Genomic DNA, 26,414 nt, shown 5'->3' with positions numbered 1-26,414 from the left:
AATACGATAATTTCACCCTCAGTGTGAAGTGAAGTTTTCCAGAAGAACAAACCAAAAGTACTGCTGTAATAGAAACGTTTGTCTGAACTGAAGCACTTAGGGGAGCTATTATGAATTTGGGTGAAGGGACAGCCTCTAGTTAAACACCGTCTACCGCTGACAGTGCATCTCTGCCAGTTCCCCAAGGGCTGAGAGAACTGGCAACTTTGGAGTGTGGCTTCATCCTGAAGATGTTACAGTCCCCTAGCAACAAGTATCACAACTCTATAACGACAACACTTAAATCCCAGTGTTGTATAGCAAAGCTGACTATAAACTCTAAACTTTAGAAATAATGTACGTACTTCCTGTCCAGTTAAGAGAATCTTTCTAATAGAGATGGTGATGATAACTAAGAGTAAGAAGTAGAAAAAGATGAAAATAAGATATGTGAGTTTGTAAAAATTCTGTCTTGTTAGATCTGTGTTAAGAAATCTTTAGGTGTTTGCTAAGTTAAATATATGCTAATGGTAGCCCTATATAAGTTTGTAAAATAGATCCATAGAGTTCCTTTAAGAATATAAGCTTGCTGGCGCACGCCTTTAATCCCAGCACTCGGGAGGCAGAGCCAGGCGGATCTCTGTGAGTTCGAGGCCAGCCTGGGCTACCAAGTGAGTTCCAGGAAAAGGCGCAAAGCTACACAGAGAAACCCTGTCTCGAAAAACAAAAAAACAAAAAAAAAAAAAAACAAAAAAAAAAAGAATATAAGCTTGCAAGAAGTATCTAAGGTAGTCTTAAGACATGTAGTAATAAGCTTGTAAGAAGTAAAGATGCTAGTTGTAAATGTAAGTTTAAATAAGAATAAGATGGAATGAATATAAGAAGTATATAAGAATTAGTAAGAAATATATTTGCTAAAGTAGTTCTATAGTTTCCTTAAGGAGTATAAATAAGTAGATGTTAATACATTGTATGTGAGTTTGTAAAAAAAAAAAAGTGTAAATGTTAAGTGTGAGTCTATTCTTAATGTATATGGTGAAAGAACCCGAGACACAGAGGTAGTGTCCTAGTAGACTGCAAAGTAGGCAGTCTGAGCGGTTTCAAAAGCTCCAGAAGCCGCTAAGAATGGCGGACACCAGAACCACAACAAGGCATCCGCAGCTGAGATCCGTGGAAAATCAACGCAACACAGAAAAACCTGAGCTAACATCAAAAACGGTGCGGTTTAGAATACTACTGTACTTAAAAAGGTCTCTGGCTTGAGAATAAAAGTTGCAGAGACGCTTGTTTGAACTAAAATTCTTAACTGCAAAAAGTTTTGGTTGTAAAATGTCTCTTCATATTTGGAAGTGAAAGCCTAATACCAGAATTTATTTCTTGTTTGAACTTTTTGAACTTAAAATGAGATAAAACTACAGAAAGATTTTGGTTATGGATTTCTTCATATTTGGAAGGCTAGTACCAGAATTTATCATTTGAATTTTGGGACTTAAGAAATGAAATAAACAATAGAGATTTCAATGCAATGGGACAATTTTGAGTTTACTTATAGTAATGACCTAGGAACTGTTTTCTGGAATTGGGTTAAAAATGGAACTGTTAAATGAAGAAATTTATTGTTTCTACCTTGACTAAAGATGCAGTTTGTGTATGCATATATGCTGGTGGTTCATGTATTCTGTGTTAAAAATGCAATTGTTTTGTGGAACTGTTTATGTAAAAATGGAATCACGTAGAGAACTGGATTTGTGTTACAAATGGAACTGTTTAAATGGAAAAGTTTGGGTTTTCTAACTAGGCTTGAGATTTTGTTTAAAAAATTATAAAGAAAAGGGAGAGTTAATATTCCTTAGTCTACTTAATTTAAAAAATTGTTGTTTGAGTGGATTAATGTCATGTTTTGTTAGTTAGAAATGCACATGGGGTATACTAAGAGACTACTTTTAAAGTGTAAAGAGTTTTATTAAGAAACTGCTTTTGGATGTTTTGCTAAGTTTTCAAAGTGTTAATGGTTAGATTGACAATACTGCATTTCAATATGGGTTTATAGGAATTGTGTAAGTTTGGGTTCCTCTAACTAGGTTTGAGATTTTGTTTAAAAAATCATAAAGAAAAGGAGTTATGAGTGAATTAAGGTTGAATGTATGTTTGCAGAAATTATGTTTAACCTATTGGTATTAATGCACCCTAGTTTTGTGGAGTTAAGGAAATATTTAAGTTTGTGAGTATATCAGAAGTTTTTCCTATGTTCTGTTAGCAAGAAAATTCAAATGATTCTATTAAGAGTTAAAGTTGTACTGTGTATAGCAATATTTATGTTAACCTGTTAATGGTAATAATAAATCTAAGGGATTCTTTAAGTTTGTAGTCGCCTTAAGAGTTTTTGGTTTAAAGAGGGCTTGATGCAGCTAAAGACTGCTGGAGTCACCTTGGACCTAAGTCAAAAAAGAAATGCCATCTATATCATCCTCTACTCCCATACTGGGAGTTGTAACAGCTATGGAGATTGCTGTAAGCCATTAATAATGAGTTATTTTTTTTATATATATATTAAGAAAGGGGGACCTGTGGGAGCCCGTTTTCAGGTTCCTCGTGGCTTTACCCAGCAGGTCCATATGGAGAGGATGATCAGGCCTGAGTGCAGGTGTCTGAGATGGTCTGCACTTGGCTGTGCTGGGGGAGGAGGTCTTTTGCTCCACCAATTGGTGTCTCTATAAGTACCCTGGAACAGAGACAGTCAGGGCCCTTTGGAAAAGGTTCCAGGCCCTCTCGAGGCTATCCTTTATTTTCTATCTGTTTATCTCCGCAATCTAAATCCTTCTATCTAATATTTCCTGCTGCTCGCACTCAAGAAAACTCTGGGGAGCTGTGGGGTTGGTGGGTAAATGCCCCACACTGACTATAATGTGGTCTTGAGCCATCTGACTGATACAGCACTAGAATGCTTGCCTAGAATGTATAGGCCTTGGTTTCAACCCCTAATACTACCACTACCATCAAACAAAAAAGAAACACCACCACCTGAAATTTGATTAAGCAGTATCTGGATTTGATAAAGCAAATTCACATACAGACATGCATGCACACAGGCACGCATGCAAGCTTTTCTGAAATATATCACCTTTGGTTTCAAATGATTTCTCCAATAATTTTCAAATACAATGTCCAAAATAAATTTAAAGAAAACCAAGCATAGGAAATGGCCAAAACCACAGAAATACCAACTACTATCACCACCACTGCAACAACAAAAACAGTCTAGAACATATTCACAGGGGATACAGTTATTAGCAATATCGGGCTACAGGTTTTAAAATATGCTTGCTATGTTCAAGAAAAAAAATCTCAGCAACAAATCTGGAGCCATAAAAAGTAGCAAAGTATGGCCTTTATGTTACACCTAAAGACACAGAGGTTTTAAGAATGGAATCACTGTGCAGACATCATATTGAGAAGGTAACAAGTCTATGGCATTACTATAAACATAATTTTAGAGGATACCCACTGTATACACGGATAGAGCATGGTTTCCACAAACAATAATATGCACCAAATGACTATAGATTTTTAAAAGAAAAGCAACTGTTACTAAGCATGAAAAAACTGAAATTAAGCCGAGCGGCGGTGGTGGCACACGCCTTTATAATCCCAGCACTCGGGAAGCAGAGGCAGGTGGATCTCTGAGTTTGAGGCCAGCCTGGGCTACAGAGTGAGTTCCAGGAAAGGCACAAAGCTACACAGAGAAACCCTGTCTTGAAAAAAAAATTGAAATGAACTCATGAAACCATTTAATGGGTGATGGATACTATATAAGTGTGAATTAAAAGACTCAGGGAAGGGTATCAGAATGAAAAAAGGTGAGTAATAAATAAAATGATCTAGTAGGCTAGAGTTCACTAAAATCCCAGAAAGGACAGAATGAAGTAGAAGCATTATGTGCATGACTGAGAAGTTTCCAAAAACGATGAAAGACGTCAAACCTCATAATTAATAATTTCAATAAAGTACTGGTTGGTTGAAAAACCCACAAAGAAATTTTAAAAGCATCCTTAAGGGTAAGAGGCTGCTTTCAAAGAAACCAATGGTATGCCAAACGAAGGCTTTGTTCTGGAGGGAAAAAAAAGCACCTTAAAAACTTATCTCCAAAGAGCAGACAGTAACTACAAGCTTAGAATTCTACTCTGAATAAAATACCCATCAGGAATAAACTCTCGGACTGTAAATACAGTATCCATATGTCGAATTTTTAAAAAATTAAAAAGAATGAATCTCAGTGGTTGTACATACAGTACTCACATATGAAATTTAAAAAAAAGAATGGATTTCAGAGCCAGTGCACAGGTGGTTCAACTGGGCAAAAGTGCTTACAGTATAAGCCTGACAGTCTGGGTTTGCTTTGATTCCTGAAGCCCACCCATCGGTGAAAGGAAAGAACCAGAAAGTTATGAAGTGCATGTGTGTGCACGCACCCACAGCCCATATATTCATACAATACTTTTCTTTGTTTTTTTTTCAAAGGAAGGTGTCTCTGTGTAGCCTTAGCTGTTCTGGAGCTCACTCTGTAGACCAGGGAGGCCTTGAACTCACAGGGATCCACCTGCTTATGCCTACCAAGTGCTGGGCTTAAACTGTGTGCCACCACGTCCAGCTAATTAATCAAAATATAACAAACTAAATTTACAGAAACCTTACAATAATAAGGTTTCAAGTCACATACAAAAAGAACAAAGTTGACTAGGTCAAACAGTTATATAACATCACATTGGCAGATTATCAGGTATGTTTCTCAGTGGTTGAAAGAAAAAAACTAAAGAAATTAGTAATAATACCGCACAATTAGTGAACTTATCAATGGGCATACATAGAGTGCTTTTCAGAAAAAGCACAGAAAAGACTGTATAGGAGGAGGAACGGAAAGTAAGACAAGAAAAGATAATAATGGACTACATGTGACAAGAGGGGAGGAAAGGAGCCAACAGGAAAGGTGCAGAAGAGGGGTAGGAAGGGCAGTGGGGAAGAGGGCTAAGAATAAAGTATGGTGGCATACCGTTACTAAAAAGTCACAATAAAATCCATTACTTTGTATGCTAAGTTCAAAAATTAGTAAAAAGAATGTGGTTGATTGAGATGGCTCGCCTTGCTGCCATACCTGCTAACCTGAGTTCAATCCCAAGATCCACAGAGTAGAAGGAAAAATCCAACTCCTTCAAGTTGTCCTGACACACATATATCATGGCACATGCACAGCCATCCCCCAACACCCCCCAACACAAATAATACTATTTTTAAATAAAAATATTGAAAAAACATATACCCAGTTTCAAGAATGAAGACCCAAGAGAAATAAATGTTTAAATAGAAGTGTGCAGTTCACAGCAAGATTATTCATAAAAGTCTAAAAGGAAAATATCCCATGTCTATTAACTGGTGAATAAATAAAACATAGTGTATGTATATAATGGTAATTACTTGGCAATAAAAACAAATGAAATGTTGACACACGTTATAATGTGAGTGAACCTTGAGGACATTATGCTAAGTCAAAGAGGCCAGTAACAAAAGACTACATGTGACCTGATATCACTTAGTGAGAGGCCAGTAATGAAAGGCTACACATTACTGAACATCATTTACATGAAATTTTCTGAGGAGGGATATCTTTTTACTTTCTGAGGACAGAATCTACCTATATAGCCCAGGCTGCTTTTGAATTACCAGTGCATTTGTTTCAACCTCCAGATCAGCTTCCCAATGAGGTTCTAAATACAATGCAAGGGGCTTGAGAGACTGCTCGGTGGTTAAGAGCACTTGCTGCTTTTGCAGAGAACCCTGGTTTAATTTCTAGCACCCACTTGGCATATCTGTAACTCCAGTTCCAGGGAAGTCAACATCTTTTGGCCTCTGTTGTTGCAGAATATTTGCAAAGATATGTTGCATTTGTTTAATTATGTAAAGATGTGTTGCGGTTTTACCTTGCCTGCCTAAGGCACCTGCCTGGTCTAATAAAAAAGTGAATGGCCAACAGCGAGGTAGGAGGTATAGGCAGAACTTCTGGGCAGGGAGAGTAAGGAGGAGGAGGAATTTAGGCTCAGAAAGAAAGAAAAAGAGACTACATACAGGGAGATGCCAGGGGCCAGCTAGCCAGACACACGAATCAGGAAAGTAGGACATACAGAATGAAAGAAAGGTAACAATCTCCGAAGCAAAATGTAGATGAATAGAAACAGGTTAAATTAAACTAAAAGAACTAGTGGGACAAGCCTAAGTTAAGGCCATGCATTCATAATTAATAAGTCTCTGTATCTTTATTTGGGAGCTGGTTGGCAACCCTAAAGAAATTGCCAGCTACACTCGATGGGTATCAGGCATGGAAATGGTAAGTGCATATCTAAGTAAGCAAATACTCACATAATACATCTTTTAAAAAGATTGTTGTTCTTTTTTACAAATTAAATGTAATGCCAATACATATGCAAATCCAGATGAAATTGAAAAGCTTATCAAAATAATTTGCCAAAACAGTGGTAAGAAATGAGCCTGAAGAATACTAAAATTATTAAAAGTTATATTTATTCATTCTTTCTTTTCTTTCAAAAAGAATTGTGATATGTAGCCCTGGCTCACTTGGCACTCACTCATTATGTAGCCAGAATGGCCTTAAATTCCAGCAATCCCCCTGCCTCCACTTCCTAAATGAGGGATTCCAGGCATGAAGTACCATTCTTAGTTATGTACTACTGGAGACTGAATGGAGGACTTCATGCATATTACTCAAGCACTCTACCAAGCAAGGTTCCCAATTCCCACCAATATAGTTTTTAAAAGCTGAACCTGTGACTAAAGTTTCCCATAAAGAAAACTCCATTATCTAAATGGCTTGACTATTGAATTTAGCATGCACTAATAAACAAACAAACAAATAAATAAGTAGAACCAATTGTAAGACTCTTATGGAGAATTTTTAAAAAGTGTACTCCTTAATTCATCTTATAAAAGTATCAAAATCTGACCAGAATACAAAAAAAAGAAACCTTGTTAATTCAAGGCAATCTTGCTCATGAACAAAGGTCTAAAATTTCCAAGTAATATAAAAGAAAAATGTTTTGTTGACCTGGCTGCATTGTAAAGCTGATTTAGCCACTGGTAATCAATAAACTTGATTTGAAGAACAAAATGATACGGTTATTTTACTATGAAGAACACCTGATAAGATCCAATCACTCATAAAATAAATGCTTACCGATCTAAGAACAGACCAAAACTTCCTTATTCTTAAAAAAGCTAGGAAAACACTAAAAGCAAGTATCTTAGTGTAGAAATGGTAAATGCTTTTCTTTAAGAAATGAAACCAAACCAGTACCCACTAATACTACTTCTGTTTAATATTAGAGAACTAGCCAGTGCAGTAACACAAAAATCTTATAAAACAATTTGAAAGAAAGAAAGAAAGAAAATTTTCTTTATTGGGAGATGATTAACTACCTAGTAAAAGATTCCAAAGCTAAGTACCAAAGGTGATGAAAGTTTAACACAATGGTTATATATAAGGTCAACATAAATATATAAACAAAAAAGTCTACAAGGACTTACACACAGTAACATAAAAATATCAAATATCTAAGAATAAAAGGTTTTGTAGAATATTATAAATACCACGGAGAAAAAAGAATTGAGTAATGTTCTATGTTCATGTAGTTAAAAACCAAGATGTCATTTCTCTACAAAATGTTCTTTAGGGTCCACACAATCACAATCAAAGCACTAGCAGACTGTGTATGCATATGTGTGTCTATGTAACATGATACTAAAATTCATATAAATGTGCAAAGGGCTGAGAACAGCCAAGATGTTCTGAGGACAAGGTGGAAGAACTTGTTCTACTGACTATTGAGACTTACTATGAAGTTATCATAAACAAGACAATGTGGTGCCAGAACAGGGTGATACAAACAGAACAGAGCATAGAAACCGAACCATAATACAGATGCACATTTAATACTTCTCAGTAGTATGGAAATCCCTGTGCTAGGACATCTTGCTATCCATATGGAGAAAAGGACAGACAACAATCAATTTCACGTAATCACTGGATCTTTGTGTGAACACCAAAGCTGCAAAGCTTCCAGATGAGAGAAAATATCCTTTTAATCATGGGATAGGAAAAGATGGTTTAAACTGAAATCTGTGTCTACTTTAAACATAAGGGGAAATACTTGTTATATTACAAATGAGAACTTTCATTTCTGAAAAGACCCATGAAAAATGGAAGTGCATATCACACAGTGGCAGAATGTATTTGTAAACAGCAAGGGCTCCTTTCCAACATGTAATGAACTCCTACAAATGAGCAAGTGACAAGAGACAAGGTGTATATGACACTTTTGGAAGGAATTCTACCCGAGAGTTATAAAAGTATAAACCTCTAACTAGAACATTTAACTAAAACACTGATACTCTCCCTGTGATTGCGTAATAAAAAGCTTTTTAATATCTTTTAAAAGTGTGTTAAGCTGGGAGTGGTGGTGCTCACCTATAATCCCAGTACTGGGGAGACAGAGCGAAGTGGATCTCTGAGTTCCTGGCCAGCCAGAGCTACAAAGGAAGACCCTGTCTCAAAAGCAACAAAATAATTAAATGCTCATAGTTCAAGAAAACAGCTCTCACTCCTCCTGTAATCTTAGCACTAAGAGAAACCATCATCAATGATGATCTTAAAGAAACAATCTACTTTAAGAAACCTGCCTATGTCAAGACTCTCAAACACTGGTACTTCAACAATCTCCATCAGTAATAAATAGTGATATATTCATACAAGGAAATATACAGTAATGAGACTAGTCTACAACTATACACGGATTCCTTTTACATTTACTATTTTACACCAAAGCCATCAGAAAGAGTACAACCTGATTCCATTCATATAAAGTACAAAAGTCGGCAAAACTGGTCTGTAGTGGTGACAGTCAAGAAAATGGCAGGTGGTATGCTAAGGTAGGCAAGGCAAGACTTCACAGTTGTTTATGATACTAGATAGGGGCTGATACACAAACGTGTGTTTAGCTGATGGAAATTCACTGAGTTGTTCACTATGGATAGTGTGTACTTTCTATTAAAGCTGGGTAAAAAGTCTTTTAATTCTTTTTAAGTGCTGAAGGAATACATTTTTCAAAATTATTCAAAAATCATGAAAGCAAAAAATCTTGAAGTCGAGTGCTTCAGATCAAAGTACAAAATTCTAATAACTATCATTTCAAGAGTAATATGCTAATAACCAAAAATATTTACACAGGTGTCAAAATTAGGGACTCTTGGTGTTAGCTGGAATCCAATCGGATAAACTGACTTCTTTCTAGTTACAGTGACAAGTATTGACTCATAAAGATCTAGAACTACCTTGTAGTTTTCTGTTAAGAGCATTTTTTTAAATCTTGGAACTTTATAGATTGACACAGCTAGCTAAATCCCCTAATTTTACAAATAAAGAAACCAAGGTCATTTAAAGTTAGATAATTTGTCCAAGGCGATGAAAAGATCTGAGTAAGTATAAAACTGAAATTACTGAATTACATTCACCCCCTACCCAATTAGCTATGGTTTATGGGATTTGTACATACTAAGAGGATATACCAGGAGTATCTCTCAATATAAACCATACTCACTGGAAACAATTTCATCCAACCAACCCAAAATTACTTTCATTGCCATCCATGACTAACAGCCAAAAGTTATTTCTGTGGCAGAAAAGATAAGACTTTCTAAAGTAAAGTCCGTGATGTGCAGCCTACCAGATAACTTTCTGTTTACACTATGACGACTTTGACATCAAGCTTAAAGCATGTATGAAAATTCAGAATAATGGAATCTCCACATATCACATCCTTGAAAATAAAAGTTAAAAAAAAAAATCAATCATGGCCTGTAGAATATTATTTTAAGATGTGTTACATTTTTTTTGTTTTGTTTTTTTGAGACAGGGTTTCTCTGTTGTAGTTTTTTTTTTTTTTTTTTTTTTTTTTTTTTTGGTTTTTTCGAGACAGGGTTTCTCTGTGCAGCTTTGCGCCTTTCCTGGAACTCACTTGGTAGCCCAGGTTGGCCTCGAACTCACAGCGATCCGCCTGGTTCTGCCTCCCGAGTGCTGGGATTAAAGGCGTGCGCCACCACCGCCCGGCTCTCTGTTGTAGTTTTGGTGCCTGTTCTGGAACTCTCTGTAGACCAGGCTGGCCTCGTACTCACAGAGATCCACCTGGCTCTGCCTCCGAGTGCTGGGATTAAAGGTGTGAGCCACCTTGCCCACCTAATTGTTACACTAGTTTGTGCTGTGGAATATTTGTTTAATGTTGCAAGGATGTGCTGCATTCTTTTATGTTGCATTTGTTTAACTCTGTGAAGCTGTTACTTGCCTGTCTAAAACATCTGATGGTCTAATAAAGAGCTGAATGGTCAATAGCGAGGCAGGAGAAATGATAGGTAGGGCTGGCAGGCAGAGAGAATAAACAGAAGGAGAAAAAGAGCAAAAGAAGAAAGAGTAAGAAAACAAGGCAAGGGGGATGCTAGGGGCCAGCCACACAGCTAGCCACCACGGAGTAATAGTAAAAGTAAGATACACAGAAATAGAGAAAGATAAAAGCCCAGGGGCAAAAGATAGACGGGATAATTTAAAGTTAAGAAAAGCTGGCTAGAAACAAGCTAAGCTAAGGCCAAACATTAATAATTAAGAATAAGCCTCCATGTGTGATTTATTTGGGAGCTGGGTGGTGGGCCCTTAAAAGACCAAAGACCAAAGAGCAAAAACAACCAACTACAATGGCCACAAATTGAAACCAAGAGTTTTCTCTAAGTTCATATAAACAATCAAATGTGTTACCTTTCCGACATTAAATGATTATACTAGTTCTTATTAAATCATGACTTCTAAAAAGCTAAATTCTCCAGTTCATCTCAATTTGCACCTATGTTTACAACTAAGCATGCTTATGATTTTAAAATAATGTCTTGTCACTCTGAAGCTACAATGATCAAATATCAACAATATAAATAGCCCTATTGATCTTGTGGAAATAATTTTAAATTATAAAAGTGCTTATTTTCAACTACAAACCCAAAGAGGTTCTTTTCACTATCACAGGACCCTCACCTTTTATTTCAAACCATAAAGTTCAGTGCCAAGATGACTCTCTGGCTCTGCTAGCCAGAGAGGAAACACCTGACCTTTCAGGACCTGCAAAAAACTGAAGAATCAATCAGAAAACGGTTTTATGGCAACAGAATTTTTTTAACTAACAAAATGAAGATACCAATGATATAAATGCAAATAATTAAAAATGGGGCCAGTGAAATGGTTCAGTGGATAAAAGTACTTCTTCCACTATGCCTGATGATATGAATTCCATTCCAGGGACTCACATATGGAAGGAGAGTAAGAAGTCCCATTTGTTGTTCTCAATCTCTACACAAATGCTGTGGCTGGCGCGCGTGGGCACACACACACACACACACACACACACACACACACACACACAAAAAAAAAAAACCGAAAGAAATAAATGCATGTAAAAAAAATTAACCGATTTAATGACTAAATACAACATATCTTGGAAGAGAAAAAGGGTGGTAGCAGGGAATAAATGATAAAAATTAAACTTTGTATGTTTCTTTTAACCAACCAGATCCCTCATGTTCCCATCCCCTGTCCCCTACCCTCCACCCCCAACCCCATTTTATCCAGGAGATCTCATCTATTTCCCCTTCCCAGGGAAATCCATTGTCCCTCTTAGTGTCTTCCTTGTTACCCAGCTGTGGACTGTAGTCTGGTTATCCATTATTTCTGCAATTTTAAGTCTAAAGTTGTTTCAAAGCAAAAAATGGCGTTGTAAAAGGTACTAGAAACTGAGAAACATATACTTCAATTGACACAAGCAGCTTTCCACATTCACTTGAGGCTTCAACAGAGGGTGAACACAGACTTTTAAAAATATTTCCATTTATTTATCTATCATTGGGGGAGTGTGCATGCCGGAGCATACTTGTGAAGGTTAGAAAACCACTTTGTGTAACTGGTTCTTTCCTTCCACCTTTTATGGGTCTGAAGGACCGAACTCTGATGGTCAGGCTTGCACGGCAAGAGCTTTTACCAACTGGGCCACCTTGTTAGTTTGGGACCCAGTTTCATGTGCCTTTGAAATCTGAACTCACACTGGCATGGCAAATGCTTCACTTACTGGGCCACCTTTCCAGTCCATACTGTTTGTTTGTTTTTGTTTTAAACAGAATCTCCCTCTAGTCCAGGCTGGCCTGGGACTCAAAGAGAATCTCTTTTTTATTTGTGCAATAGGGAAAGCCATACCTTTCCATGTGTACCCTAAAACATTTAAAATATTGCCATGAGATTCCTGGCTATTAGATAAGGACGGCAAAGGATATATAAAGCACTGCTTTGCTATAGACAGGTGCTGAGATGCAGTTGAGGCGATCTGGTCCTGTATAAAACCAGTCACGGGCAATGGGGTGGGGTGGCAATAAGGTGGAAATCGAACGAACAGCAAGCTCCCAGAAAGGACTATTAAAATGCTAGTTATTTTCCTAACATTGTACAATCAAACCCAAAAGGCCATAGCAAAACAAAACTCATCCCAATTGGATAGAAATAAAAATAAAAACTCTAAAACTATTCCTCCATGGAAAGAAGACAAGAATCCTACTTTTAGGTGAGAGAAAAGAATCCTTTTTAGGTGGGAGAGAAGAATCCTATTTAAGATACCCCAGAGATAGGTAACAGACAACCAAGTAGAGCAGGGTATTCTAGATATCATAAAACAGTAAAGCTTAATAAAGATGAGTATATAACATTTCTTACAAAGCCACCTTCAAGCAAGGTAAGGCTTCGTGCATTCACCCATTACCAATGCACTTCATCTTTCCACAAACCTTATGAGAGTTCCTTTACGTCTACTGTACAGATGAGAAGCTCTGGTAGTAGAGGAACAGAGATTTGAAGGCAGGCACTCTGGATGCACAGACCACGGTCATAAACACTTCACTAGGCAGTACAGTCTTTAGAGAACACAAGCCACAAAAATGGCTCTTGCCACTACTTACCCTATCTCCAAGCTGCACCAGAAAAGCAAGCTTTTCCTCAGGGCATGGGGAGTCTCTGCTGCTCATGCAGAAGGAGTAGCCCACTATCTCTCCAGCAAGGCTATATCCATAACCGTTCAGTACACGCTGTTCTGCCTGCATGGTTTTACTGATACACTGTCACAGACAAAGTTACTTTTTACAGTACTACCAATACTCAAATTCAGATACACTGAACTGCTCTGAGAAGCAGAACACCATACACAGTTTTTTCCTGTGGGAAAGTGGTGTATGTTTCAATTTTTAAAAAAAGTCTTTATAGATCTTATAGAAATTTAGGCTCCCTCTCTACAGACTCTAGCTTTGTAGATGCCAATATCACTAAATTTTAATAAACAAACTACAGTGACTCAATCCTATTTTACTCATACATCAAGGAGGCCTAGTTCTTTATACTTACCATGATAGAAACAGAGCTACAGGAAAAAAAAATCTTAATATTCTATGGGTTTTCTGAACTACGACCAATTGTGGGTGGATCTGGCAGTTATTATACATCTAGCCTGGGCCCCCTCAATATGCTTTGGCTTTAAATGTTACTATCAAGGAAGTGAAGACACCTTTTACAGCTACTCCCACCGTAATAAAAAGGTTATCATCTCAGAAGGAAGCTCAAGTATTAACGGCCATGATAATATTAGTAACAAAAACAATTCTTTTGTGCATTTACCATTGCTAGTCGTGCTTTAAATATAATATATCCTCTGGCCCATTTAATCCTCACGAGGTAAATACCACATCATCCTCATTTCAAAATTGAAGAAAACAGGTCAGAGATTAAGCAATTTGCCCCAAAACACTGAGCTAGCCTGTGTCAAAAGATCTAGCTGTTTGAGAAATTTGCCTGTAGAGCAGCTATTTTTTCCAAACTATCATGCTCTATGTAATTAGAGAATGTGGTAAACTTAAAATGAACAGAGGGTACAAACTGAAATTCAGTTTTCAAACAAGAATGGCCTGAAGCAACCCTTAAAGCCTTATCTTGCCATTTATTGGGACTATTTCCTTCAAGCAAGCTAAGATTAAATACAATTATGGAGAACAAGTACAAAATAAATTTGGCTTTGCTTTTCTTACTTTGAACGCTCTCACTGAATTATCTGAATATCACAACCAATTATAGCATATATAACAACAGATTAGTAAACTTTTATTTTAAATCTTCAGGTAAAACACCCTGCCCACATTTACCACTAAGTAAACTAGAGTAAAAAACTGCAAGATAGCCAGTACCTTCAGACAGTTTCAAAACATCAGCAAGAAATAGCGTGAACAAGATATTCTTTTCATGATAAACTAGAACTCTGTTGTTCTTACACCACCATAAAATCTGCTTTTTTTTTTTTTTTTTGGTTTTTCAAGACAGGGTTTCTCTGTGTAGCTTTTGTGCCTGTCCTGGATCTTGCTCTGTAGACCAGACTGGCCTCGAACTCAGAGATTCACCTGGCTCTGCCTCCTGAGTGCTGGGATTAAAGGTGTGCGCCACCGCCGCCCGGCCATAAGATCTGCTTTAATGACAATTAACCTGAGGTGGAACAAATATACATTCTATTTCAAAATGTGTACCAAAATTCAGCAAATTTTCATTGACAACCTAAAAGACCCTATCAAGAGGCTAGAAAGATGGCTCCGTGCTTAAGCTGCTCTTCCAGGGACCCAAGTTCAATCCCTAGCACCTACATGGCACGTAACTTTCTGTAACTCCAGTCCCAGGGGATCTGATGTCCTCTTCCTGTCAACTTGGGCAGGTGGTGAACAAACATACATGCTGGCAAAACACTCATGCATAAATGAGTATTTTTAAAGACTACAGAATTAAAAAATCCTTCCATGGCTGAACTATCTGCCTGATGGTTGAGAGCACTGACTGCTGGGTCTTCCAGAGGACCCAGGTCTAATTCCTAGCATCCACATGGTATCTGTAACTCATGCATGTGATGCACAGATATAGGCAGGCAAAACACCAATCCACATAATAAAAGTTCAAAAACCTCTTGATCAGTTTATTTCCTGGAAGGGCCACCTCATCTGCATACCTAGAATAACCTGGACAGCCAAAGGTGGGCTACCTACTATTCTCACTAAGTAACAAAAATCAGGTAGCCTCCATCAGTTTCCGGAACTAAAGTTTTATTAGTTTTTCAAGATTTTCATACAATGTGTTTGAATCATATTCGTTTTCCTTTCACCAACTCTTCCCAGATTTCCCATCCTTCCCAACTTCATGTTCTTAAAAAAAAAATCAGAACAAATTAGTGCTGCTCAAATATTCTTGGCCGACCAAAATACATACATACATACATACATACATATATACATACATACATACATACATACATTAATTAATTTTAAAAAAAGGCCAGGTGGTGGAGGCACACGCCTTTAATCCCAGTACTTGGGAGGCAGAGCCAAGTGGATCTCTGTGAGTTCGAGGCCAGCCTGGTCTACAGAGCAAGACCTAGGACAGGCACCAAAAGTACAGAGAGAAGCCCTGTCTCAGAAAAACCAAAAAAATAAAAAATAAAACAAATATTCTTGGCTGTGTGGCTTTCCACTGGTGTGATCATCTTACCAGGGTCCACACTGTTAGAGAAAACTAACTCTCCTTTCCCAAACAGCTACTAGCTGCCAATAACTTTGATGCCCAATTTCCCTCCTAAACTGGGATTTGATCTGTCTTGGGCTTGTACAAGTCTTGCACATGCTGTCACAACCACTGTAAGTTCATATGAACAGCTGCCTTGCTGTGTTTTTAAAATCACCTATCTGAACTTCAGACATGGGCTTCCCAGGAAACAAAGATTAATATGCTACATTTCTACCAATCCATGAAAGCCTAAACATCCATAAGGTAATAGAAGTACACAAAACACCAAGCTCTGTGGGCAATGGTTCTATGGGAAAACCATTTAGCATTCCAACTCAGTACCAAACCAACTAACACTGCCCTATTAAGTTCTGGAAGTAGAAGAAAATCTTCCCTCACTAAGAAAAGAGTCTGAGCTTCCTTAAGATGTGATCAAAGCAGAGCAGGAGAAAGGGCATGAAAAGGGACAGAAGTCAGAACTGGGGGGCAGAGGAGAGATCAGAGATGAAGAAGTTGAGACGCCAGCTGAGAGGAAGGACGGTGATGTGTCAGAGTGGGGTGGCTAATGAAGAGGATGAGGGAACAGTGCCGACTTCTACAGCACACTGGCTTCTACAAACTTCCCTTCTTGACTCATAAGAGGGAGAGGAGAAACCATAGCAAGAATCTGGACAAGGCCTCCCTCCCTCTGATCCTCATTCTCCTTTTGAAGACACAATCTGGTGGGCCATGGGGTCTTTACTGCATTCCTCTTCATCTGCTAGGGCAAAAGAACCGAGAGCAGGGGGATGGACTTAAAGGCTCTGAAGCCCTCTTCACTCTTCACACACCCAGCAAAAGACTCCAGGGCCAACTGAGAACTAAAGGAAAGATCCAGCTTGGGGCAGGAACAGCATCAAGGAATGTAAGCTGAGAGATTTTAAGCAGGGAGAAAAGTGAAATTTTGGGGAGCTGAATAGGAAGCTAATAGAGGTCTCAAACTATAAAAATGCTCTTAAATATTTAGGACTCAATTTGACAGTTCCAAGTATTTCATTCCATCTATTTCACTTTTAGACAAACAAATGTTTATGTTATGGTTATGATATTAACATGAGGCTATGCCAAAGGTATGAAAATCACCTTCCAGGTACAAACAATTTCTTGGTGTACTTTTTAACATAGTGACCATATAAATCATGTCAGGACGGCTTTCTGTTTATTTGGTAGGTTTTATCATTTATCAATATTTTCCACTCTAATAGGCCAAATACCAGTAGTCCCTCCCCAAGTAAAGTATATTTAACTCTTTCTTGAGAGTACAACTATAATTAAAAACTTGCTCCTTCAGCCCAAAGATTATCCATCCGGATTGCAAGGTGTTATTTACAACAGCCCCACACTCCATAGAACACACATCCAGATATATACTGAGTAACACAGAAATCCTGTTTCCGTATCCATGAGACAGTGCTGTTCCACTCTTAAAACAATTCACATCTTGAAAAACGGAGCGGCAAACCCTGAACTGCATACCACTGCTAGAATTTCCAGTCAAAGATAACTAACTACACACTGAACTCTGACCAACTGACCTGCTGGAGGATGAGCACCACTTAGGTGTCATCTTCCTCCCTACCCCACCCCCCAACTTGCCTGGCTGTTCTTCCAGTTCAACTCTACCCAGACGTGGGGCCTCTCTCTCTCGAACAGAGATAAGAGCTAGGACGACGAGCTCAACAGCACATCAGCCACCCAACAGCGGAGACCAGTAGGAGCCAAAAGTAATGCCTTCACTGACCTGACATCTCTGCAAAATGGCCCCGTGATTCCACCAACAGCTCGGACACTCACTGCTCCGGAACATCTAAAATCTGTCCACCCCTAGGCCCATAACAGATGATGTTGCTTGCCTTAATTAGTGGTCCTATTTTCTGCAAAACATGATCTAACTCTAAAACTTTCAAACTACATGAAAAGAAGAAAAGCAAAACTGCCTAACAAGTACTGTACTGAGGTCTAAGAAAGTAACTGTGTGTGCATATTACCATAAAACTCCTGTAAGGCAAATTGAGGCCCCTATAAATAGCTCCTATTTTACTTTAGTCCTGCAATTTTAAATATGATTCAAGATCAGAGTAAATAAAACATTTACTCCTTGAAGTATCCTGGGTATGCTGAAACAGAAGGCGGAGTTACCATGTATTTCAGGTATAGGTCACTACTAGCTATTTGGAATCTTTACATATCAGCTCAAACCATACCTCTGTCTAGCAAATGAATACATCTCAAATGAAAAAAATACCTGAGATTATCTTGTATTAAGGACACATGAGGGTCTTCAAGAGAATTGAATGGTTTCTTTAAAACAAAAGTTTCCATTTTTAATAAATTTGTGTCTGCACATAAACACATACAGAAAGTATAGAAAGAACACAGTCTCTAAAATCAGACACACATGAATCTGAGTTCCAGCTTTGCAGTTCACTCACTATGTGATCTCAGATATGTACACTACAGAAGAATACTGGAAGTGTATGTCGTTATCTGTGTAATAGGGACACTTTACTTATTTATTTATTCATTTATTTATTTTTTTGGGGGGGGTTTTCGAGGCAGGGTTTCTCTGTGTAGCTTTGCGCCTTTCCTGGAACTCACTTGGTAGCCCAGGCTGGCCCCGAACTCACAGAGATTCGATTGGCTCTGCCTCCCAAGTGCTGGGATTAAAGGCGTGCACCACCACCGCCCGGCTGGACACTTTCTTTAGCATAGAGAAACTGTAAGGATTAAATTAAAATGCACACTGCCCACCAAGTCCAGTAACTGTATATACTCAATGCTCACTCAGTGTGCTCCAACACAAACTGTACAGGGTGGTCTACAGTTAAAGAAAAGAATGTGTCAAATAAACAGAAGAAAATTCAGGGTGATTGAACATTCACTATGCTGTCAGATGTAACCATGGTAATTGTATATTTAATATCTACCTTCACCAAAGTCAACTTTGCCTTGATTAAGCCAGTTCTAGGCCAAAGGGGAGGGAGACTTTTAGATTTGTAAAAATTCATATAATACACTGATTTAAAACTATGTATGTGTAGAATTTAGGGAGTACTTGCATTTCTCCAGTGTCCACTGCAGGGAAGTGGGGGGGAATTACCGTAAGAGATGATGTACTTTGTAATTCAACATTATACAGTTAACCTTGCATTTAAAAAAAAAAACAAATCTTCTTGATCGTGTTTTCTTTTTATGCATGTTCTTTTATAGTCCTACAAATCATTCTTAAAGCAAAAAGGAAACTTTCTCCCCCTTCCTCACCCCCTGAAAGAGTACACAGCCAGCTCAGGTCATCAAGCTGTTCTTTTATACTGCTCATTCCTTTCCTTTTACGAATTCATAAGTAAATATATTAGACGGTAAAAATTGACAAATGTTGCTAAAGAACACAACTGAAGAGCCTTGCCTTGTCAGGAATTTTTCTCAAAAGAAAAAAAAAATCTAAATGTTATGTTCAGTACAGACAATGCTTTATATTCCGACTCATCTAAACTTTTGGTTCCTTATCGTGCAGCTTACTTTCTACTTCACCTTGTCTGTATCTCACCTACACCCATCCTACTTAGTGCACTTTATAAGCAGATACACAGTACTAAAGTATAAAACTCCAAGTAGGAACAACTCTAATCCGTTGTTGGATCTCAGAGGGCTGTTTAATGTCATCTTCAAAAACAGGCAATGCGGTCGCTTTCCTCTACAATTATTTGCAAACCTCCTCCACAACAATCATTACTATTACTACTAACCTTGTGCACATGTCCCAACACCTTCCAGAGAACCAGCCTCAGTTCTCCGAGCCCCAATCCGCAAACACCTTACTGAGACTTGAAACCTGTACACGGAGGTTCACTCTGCATGATGTCCAGGAACGCAAAAGGAAGAGCATCAGCCCCCTTCACCCGAGGGCTGATGGCAATCAAGCCCCCGCTCCGCCCCCCCCCCCTCCGCAGCCACTCCCTCTCCCCTCGGCCTCGGGGCGTTTGGGGCGTCCAGGCGGGCGCAGCCGCCACGACAGGCCCTGCGCAGACCTCCCGCAGCCCCGTAATTCCCCGTGCCTGCTAACTGCCAGAGGCCGAGCCAAACCCCCTGGACACCCGCAGTCTCGCCCACGCCCAACGTCGTGGGCGTGGGGTCACTAGGACGACCCCGGGCACCCCCAAAGTCCTGGCCTCGGGCAGGTGCCGGGCCTCTCGCCACCACTCACCGAACCCCAGCAGTCGCTCCAAGCCCCACCGCCTGGCACGCACACCCTTGGCCGACTTTCACGGGGGGTCCGGGCGGCACTGCTTCCCCGGCCGAACCCCCTCCGGTGCGCGCTGCGCCGAGGGCAGATCCGGTGTGAGCCGCCGCTGCCGCCGCCCCCTTGCCTCCCTCCTCCCTCACGGAGTCCCTCCCACTGAGGCCCGCCTTGTATTTCCTGGATCCGGTCTCGGGGAGAGCTTGCCAGGAGAGCTGCGGGCTTCAGGGCTTCCGTCGGGCGCCTTCGCTCGCCAGGCACAAAGATGGCACCGCTGGGGAGGCCGGCCCTAAGCGATCTCGCGAGGCTTTCCCCACAAGAACCGGAGGGAGGGCGGGGTCCCCCACAGGAAAGGTGATAAATGAGCCCCAGCGAATGCTCGCCCACGTCGGAAATGGGCCGTATGTTACGTGGAAAATTGACTGCGCCTGCGCGAGACCGTGGGCTGACGCTTCCCAGAACTGCCCCTGAAGTGAGATCCAGTCTGAGTTTTACCTGTTTTCTCTAGAGGTGTGGGGCGGAGTTAGTGGGAGTGAAACCCGGTAAAAGGCTTGGCACAATCAGTTGCCAAAGTGACATCTATCTCTTAAGGCTTGGCATCCCACCTAAGCTCCCAAGGTTAAACACAGACGCTCCCAGGAGTCCCCCAGCCCTTTGCTCCTCCCCATCTCTGCTGCGACAGCGTTCTTTATAAATTCGCAGATGCTCCTTCACTGTGTTGGGTCACATTACTATGCGCTTCCAGGTAACAACTGTTGTCGGGTTTTCCACCCAAATAACTCCTTTTTCTAGTTTTATTTTTTCTTGTCTTTCATTTAGTCAAATAAGTATTGTTTGGTTTTCTATACACCCACTACTGAGGAAACAAAATGGTCTGACCACGGAAAAAATTAAAAAACAAAAACAAAAACAAAAAAACCTTGGTCTGAGATTGAGAACAGGGGGAAAAGTTTTGTGTTATAAATAAGCAGACATAGGATTCATAGATATGGAGACTTGTTATATATCTAAGAAAAAAAGAACTAGAAATAGAACTTCCATATGACCTAGATATATCCCTCTTGAGTATATACCCAAGGACTCTAAGCATACCAGAGACATACTTACACATTAACATTTACTGGAGTACTATTCACAATAGCCAAGATGTGGTATCAACCAAGATGTCCATTGACAGATGAATGGATAAAAGTGTGGCATGTAGAAATGTGGAATTTTATTCTGCTACAAAGAAAAAAATTAATTATGTAATTTTCAGGAAAATGGATAAAACTGGAGATCATGTTAATTGAAATGAGCAGTTCAGAAAGACGACAGGGTGTATTTTCTCTCATATGCAGAATCCAGATTTTACAGGGTGTATATGTGCATACTGTACATAACATGAAAATAGAAAAACTATAAGGTGAAGGGGGTCTAATTCTAAAGGGAGCAGGAGGTGGAAGATAATTGTAAGGAAAAAGAAAGATGAATATTACATGTTCTCATATACAGAAGCTAGATTTAAGTATATATATATATGTGTGTGTGTGTGTGTATAATGTACATACATTATATATCTATATATGACATGACAATAGATGAAGGACTATGTGAGGTGAGAAAGGGGTCTAAGGGAACAATGAGGGAGAAGATAATTGTAAAGAAAAAATAAAGACAAATATGTTTTCCATCTCATATACAGAACCAATATTCAATTTTATACATACATCTATATATGTAGACGTATGTGTCTATATGTATATGACATGAAAGCAAAAGGAGAGCTATTCATTTGGAAGAAGGGGGCAGATATCAATAAAGAACAATGGTTTACATATATAAAATATCATTAAAACCCCACTGTTTCATGCTCACTAAAAAATTAATAAAGTTACAAGAAAATAATCTCATGCAGGAAATTCTTCAGGGTCATTATATAGAAGTTAGTCCAGGGAACTAGTTGTGGTGATATCAAGAAACAAACCATCCTGGTTATTTCAACCAAAGCTTTAATATACGAAGTTATTATTAGGCAGCTGAAAAGGCAGTGGGACTCAGTGTTCCACAAAGTAGTATGATAGTCAATCTTGATTCCTATCTTGATAGGACTTAGCATTACCTATCTAACAAATCTATAAGCACATCTGAGTGGAATATTACAGAATGGTTTAACTGAAGAGGGGAGAGTCACCCTGAATGTAGATGGCACCATTCCATGGACAGGGCTCCTGGACAGAATAAAAAGTAGAAAATGACTGGTCCAAATGCAGAAGTCAACTGACTGTGGGCTGCCCATCCCTAATTAATACCTTTACAACACACCCCTACACTTAAGGCTCAGGAAACATCAACATCCAGGAAGAAGGGGTGAAAATATTGTAAGAAGCCAGAGGATCAGGACATCTATTGGAAGGACATCTGTTGGAAGATAGCATCTTCTAAAAAGGGGGCACAAAGTTGGGGGGAGGGTTGGAGAAGGGGTCAGTCTGGGAAGAGTGTTGAGGAGTAGGAGACAGTGAATATGATACAAGAAGATAAACATTGTGTGAAATTCTCAAAGAATTAATAAAAATATATTATTTAAACATTTCCAGTACAAAACAAGGTAAGCATCAGCATTTCTCTCTTTGCTTCCTGTCTGTGGATGTAACAATACTAACTACCTCACATTCATACTCCCACAACTAAAATTGCTCTTGATACCATGCCTTCCTGATGGTGACGGACTGTGCCCTGAAACTGTGAGCTACAACAAACCCTGCCTATTTTAAGTTGCTTTTGTCAAGATATGTTGTCGCAGTTCCAAGAAAACTACCTAACATGGGTAGGAACTGCAGGAAGTGGCTCCAGTGTATAGAGTGAATCGGGAGAAAGGGAAAAGGAGATCGTCCAGTTTAGACATTTAGAAGAAGGCTTGTAGAAGCAAAATGCAAAGCTTTGAGGGGAGGACAGCTTTCCTTGGTGATGCAGCCTCTGAGGAAAACATCTGACACTGGATTTGCATGTGCTGAAAACTGCAAACTAGATCCAACTGCTGCTAGGGAAAGGAAGCACAACTCTTTCTGTCCTGCTAAGAGCTTCCAAGTTCCCTTCAGGCTGATGAAAACGAGGTGTGGACTATAGCTGAACTTGATCCATAGCTTCCAGCATCCAGAGCCACTTGTTTTGGAAGCTATGTGTTCAGAAAAGGAAGGAGTCATACACCTCTATCACATAGTGCACGTAGAGAAGACTGCCATGCTAAATACATGTGTAGAAAACCTGCTTCAAGATTTGAGTTTCATGACAACTTACAAATCTGTGAGTGAGAAATAAATGGGTTTTTTTTGTGTTTTTGTTTTGTATTTTCAAGACAGGGTTTCTCTGTTGTTTTGGTGCCTGTCCTGGATCTCGCTCTGTAGACCAGGCTGTCCTCGAAGTCACAGAGATCCGCCTGCCTCTGCCTCCCAAGTGCTGAGATTAAAGGTGTGCACCACCACCACTGGGTGAGAAATAAATGTTTACAGTGGTATGGTACTAAGACTTTTCCTTTTGCATATCAAGGGTGTACTAATACAGCAGCTCTGCTCCAATGGAAACTGAGGGGTGCCTCTCTATCTTCTTGCTCTACCATCCCTAGAGTGTTATCAAAACCAGCTCGGCACTATATTACAGTTTAGTCACCAGGAATGTGAAAACTACTCGTTTCTGTTAAAAACATGACCGAGAAGTTGTGAACACCATTTACATCCACAGCTCAGAATTTACTCATATTGCTACATCTAGCTGCAAGAGACAAGGGGACTAAACTCTACCAAGTAATCCTGTACTTAACTAAAACTTGTGTGATGTCAGAAAGTGTGGTGGGGGGAGGGAGAAATAGCTGTCATCTACCTAAAACAATCAACCCAGAAGGTGATTTAAAGTTGTATCTTGAAACAAGAGAGATGGCTTGTTCGAGATACTTCTGCTGCTATCGCAGAGGACCCCAAGTTTAATTCCCACCATCCACATCAGGCATTACAGAATCAACTATGGCTTTAACTCCAGGAGATCCTCTTCTGGCCTCCATGGACACGCCACACACATGACATATATTTACACACACACACACACACACACACACACACACACACACACACACACACACACACACATTGATGACAAACTAAATCTTTAAAGTTGTATCTTACCCACTTTCCCAGTGGGATCTTGCCACCAATGAGAAGCTTGAACTCAAGAAAACAGGGGAAACCCTTTCTTTCTTTCTTTCTTTTCTTTCTCTTTCTTTCTTTCTTTCTTTCTTTCTTTCTTTCTTTCTTTCTTTCTTTCTTTCTTTCTTTGTTTCTTTCTTTCTTTTTTTCTTTCTTTGTTTCTTTCTTTCTTTCTGTCCCTTGTGTTTCTATTTCATTCCCCCAATCTTGCTAATTGTAGCTGCTTCTTCAGGAGCAAAGAGGGTGAGAATGGAGTTGACCAAGTTCTCACTTCACTGATACTGTCTTAAGATGGCCTTGTCCTCTGGACATGGAAGATGCTTAAAACATGTCCTTTCTTTCTGATTTATTTCTTTTTATTTCTTCATAGCCTTTCACTAGGAAGCTTCATTGGCGCTTCCCAGGACACAAGTGGTGCTTTTGTTCTCTGCCAGGCCTCTCTTCTCAGCTCCTAGTCTCCTGGACTTTCCTCTGCTGCTCGGAGTCCTCTCCTAATCGGCAGTGCTTTGGGTGTAACTGTAAGGCAAGTGCTGGTGCTCTCGCTGACAAGCATAGCTCTTCAGGACCCTTGTCACCACACAGTTCTTAGACATGAACTCACTTGGGCTTCTAGTTCTGCCGCTGCCCCCATTTCCTATAGAATATCTACAGCTTCCTGCTGCCAGGAAGCCCTTAGCCATTAATAGGTCCTAAAGCATGACACAAGCCAAAGCCTTAAGATTTTTATTTGTTTTCCTTCTAAAACACTCCTCTGATCCATGGTTGCCCTGTTGTTGTTCCATTAAGATTCCTACCTTCATGATTCTCATGATGCAAACAGCTGTGTCTATATTGGTTCAGGCCTCCAAATTCCAAAGACATGTGGCAAGGTCTCCCTAAAGCCCATCAGGTATGACCTACAGATATCTATAGTTCAGTAATGAAGCAGCTGGTGGGTGATACATCTTGAAGACAGCTCTAATTCAGCTCAGAGGCCACCTTGTGTGGCCTTCCCTTCCCCACAAAGAAAATCTGGAACAGTCCTTCAAATGTGAGAGTTAACAAATATTTCCCTTGTAGCCTTCTCTTATTTAGGCTGGAGGAAGTGTATGAGTGACAGTCACACAACCGGTTTTGCCACCTCTCCCCGAGTCCTGTGAAAAAGTGCCTAGAATCCCTCTTTAAAATAGGAAAGAATTTATGGTGTATTTTCTTTGTCTATATCAGACACATCTTATTTTGGGGTACTGTTTGCCACACCTGTTGTATTGAGAACCTATTCTTATGTAACAAACCACTTCAAGACATAATACTTTAAAATAATCATTTCATTTGTCGATTATGCAGTGGGCAGCAACTTGGAGTGGATTCAGCTTAGCATTTATCTTTCTGGTCTCAGTTAGGATTTCACATGGTGACAAGAATGAAGTCTATTTATGAGGCCCACAATATTTGGTGTCCTCAACAACTCTATGAGATATTATATAAAAGATAAAAAATATAGCTGTGTCTTTTGAATGGGCCATTTCATTAAGCTGTCTGCTTCTTAGTGATGAGGTATGTGGTAAGAGCTGTGGTTCTCATTGTCACGTGCAATTCTGTAGTCTAACAAATCCCTTCATTTTAGGCAACAGTGTGCAGCATATCATGTCAATATGTGACTGTATTGTAAACTTTTGAACTATTTCGATGGTGGGGAAACTGTGGATATAGAAGGACAACCCTTATTGACATTATGAATCAGTTCTGGAAAGAATGAATTGCTGTCCAATAGACATACACACCCTGTGGAAGGGATCCAAAGTAATGACTTTGCCAAACTGGATGGCTTGTCTCCCTGAGAATGGTGCTAGGTTGTAGACTCACTATTGGTCTCTGATGCTAGTAAGCACTTCACTGAACCTTGGTGAGAATGAACCCATCCTGGACCCACCGAATGACTGGATCCCATTTAAAAGATCACTTAGCCATTTATTCTGTGATCATCTTGTGTAAGCCTAAAAGGAGCCTTGTCATGATGCCTGTCCTTGTCAGGCTGTTTGATGTTACAAATTTGAATTTGTGACGACAGTTGTTAATAGGTCTCTTCTGAGACTTTAGGGTTTGTAGGATATTGTAAACCTCTGTAAGGAGAAAAGCCCATGGGAAGGTGAACTTGGGTGTATATCCCCTTTTTCTAAGAGAAGGCCGAATCTTCTTTCTAGCAAGTTTGTTTTTTTTGTTTGTTTGTTATTTGTTTTTTGCCTGCAACCCAGCTTAAGTTCTCAGGGTCTCATTCAGATAG

The 26,414-nt window shown here is 39.5% G+C and overlaps 1 protein-coding gene across 4 annotated transcripts in view; it reads right to left on the bottom strand.

The window, feature by feature from the left end:
- Tab3 (TGF-beta activated kinase 1 (MAP3K7) binding protein 3) overlaps nt 1-20,116 on the bottom strand; it is a 64,209-nt gene extending 44,093 nt beyond the window's left edge. For 2 of the 4 annotated variants that reach the window (XM_052732345.1, XM_052732351.1), the window contains exon 1: nt 19,944-20,116. The gene's annotated coding sequence lies outside the window, so the exon portion shown is untranslated. Of the gene's footprint in view, nt 1-19,485; nt 19,604-19,943 lie in introns of those variants that run through there. The other 2 variants (XM_052732354.1, XM_052732358.1) reach the window with 1 other exon arrangement.
- Nucleotides 20,117-26,414: the final 6,298 nt, after the last annotated feature.

This window comes from Peromyscus californicus, unplaced genomic scaffold, assembly GCF_007827085.1.
Source record: "Peromyscus californicus insignis strain IS unplaced genomic scaffold, ASM782708v3 Scaffold_10__1_contigs__length_136768540, whole genome shotgun sequence".
Classification (NCBI taxonomy): domain Eukaryota; kingdom Metazoa; phylum Chordata; class Mammalia; order Rodentia; family Cricetidae; genus Peromyscus; species Peromyscus californicus.
The sequence above is the reverse complement of the archived record's forward strand: the minus strand, read 5'-3'. Positions and strand labels throughout refer to the sequence as shown.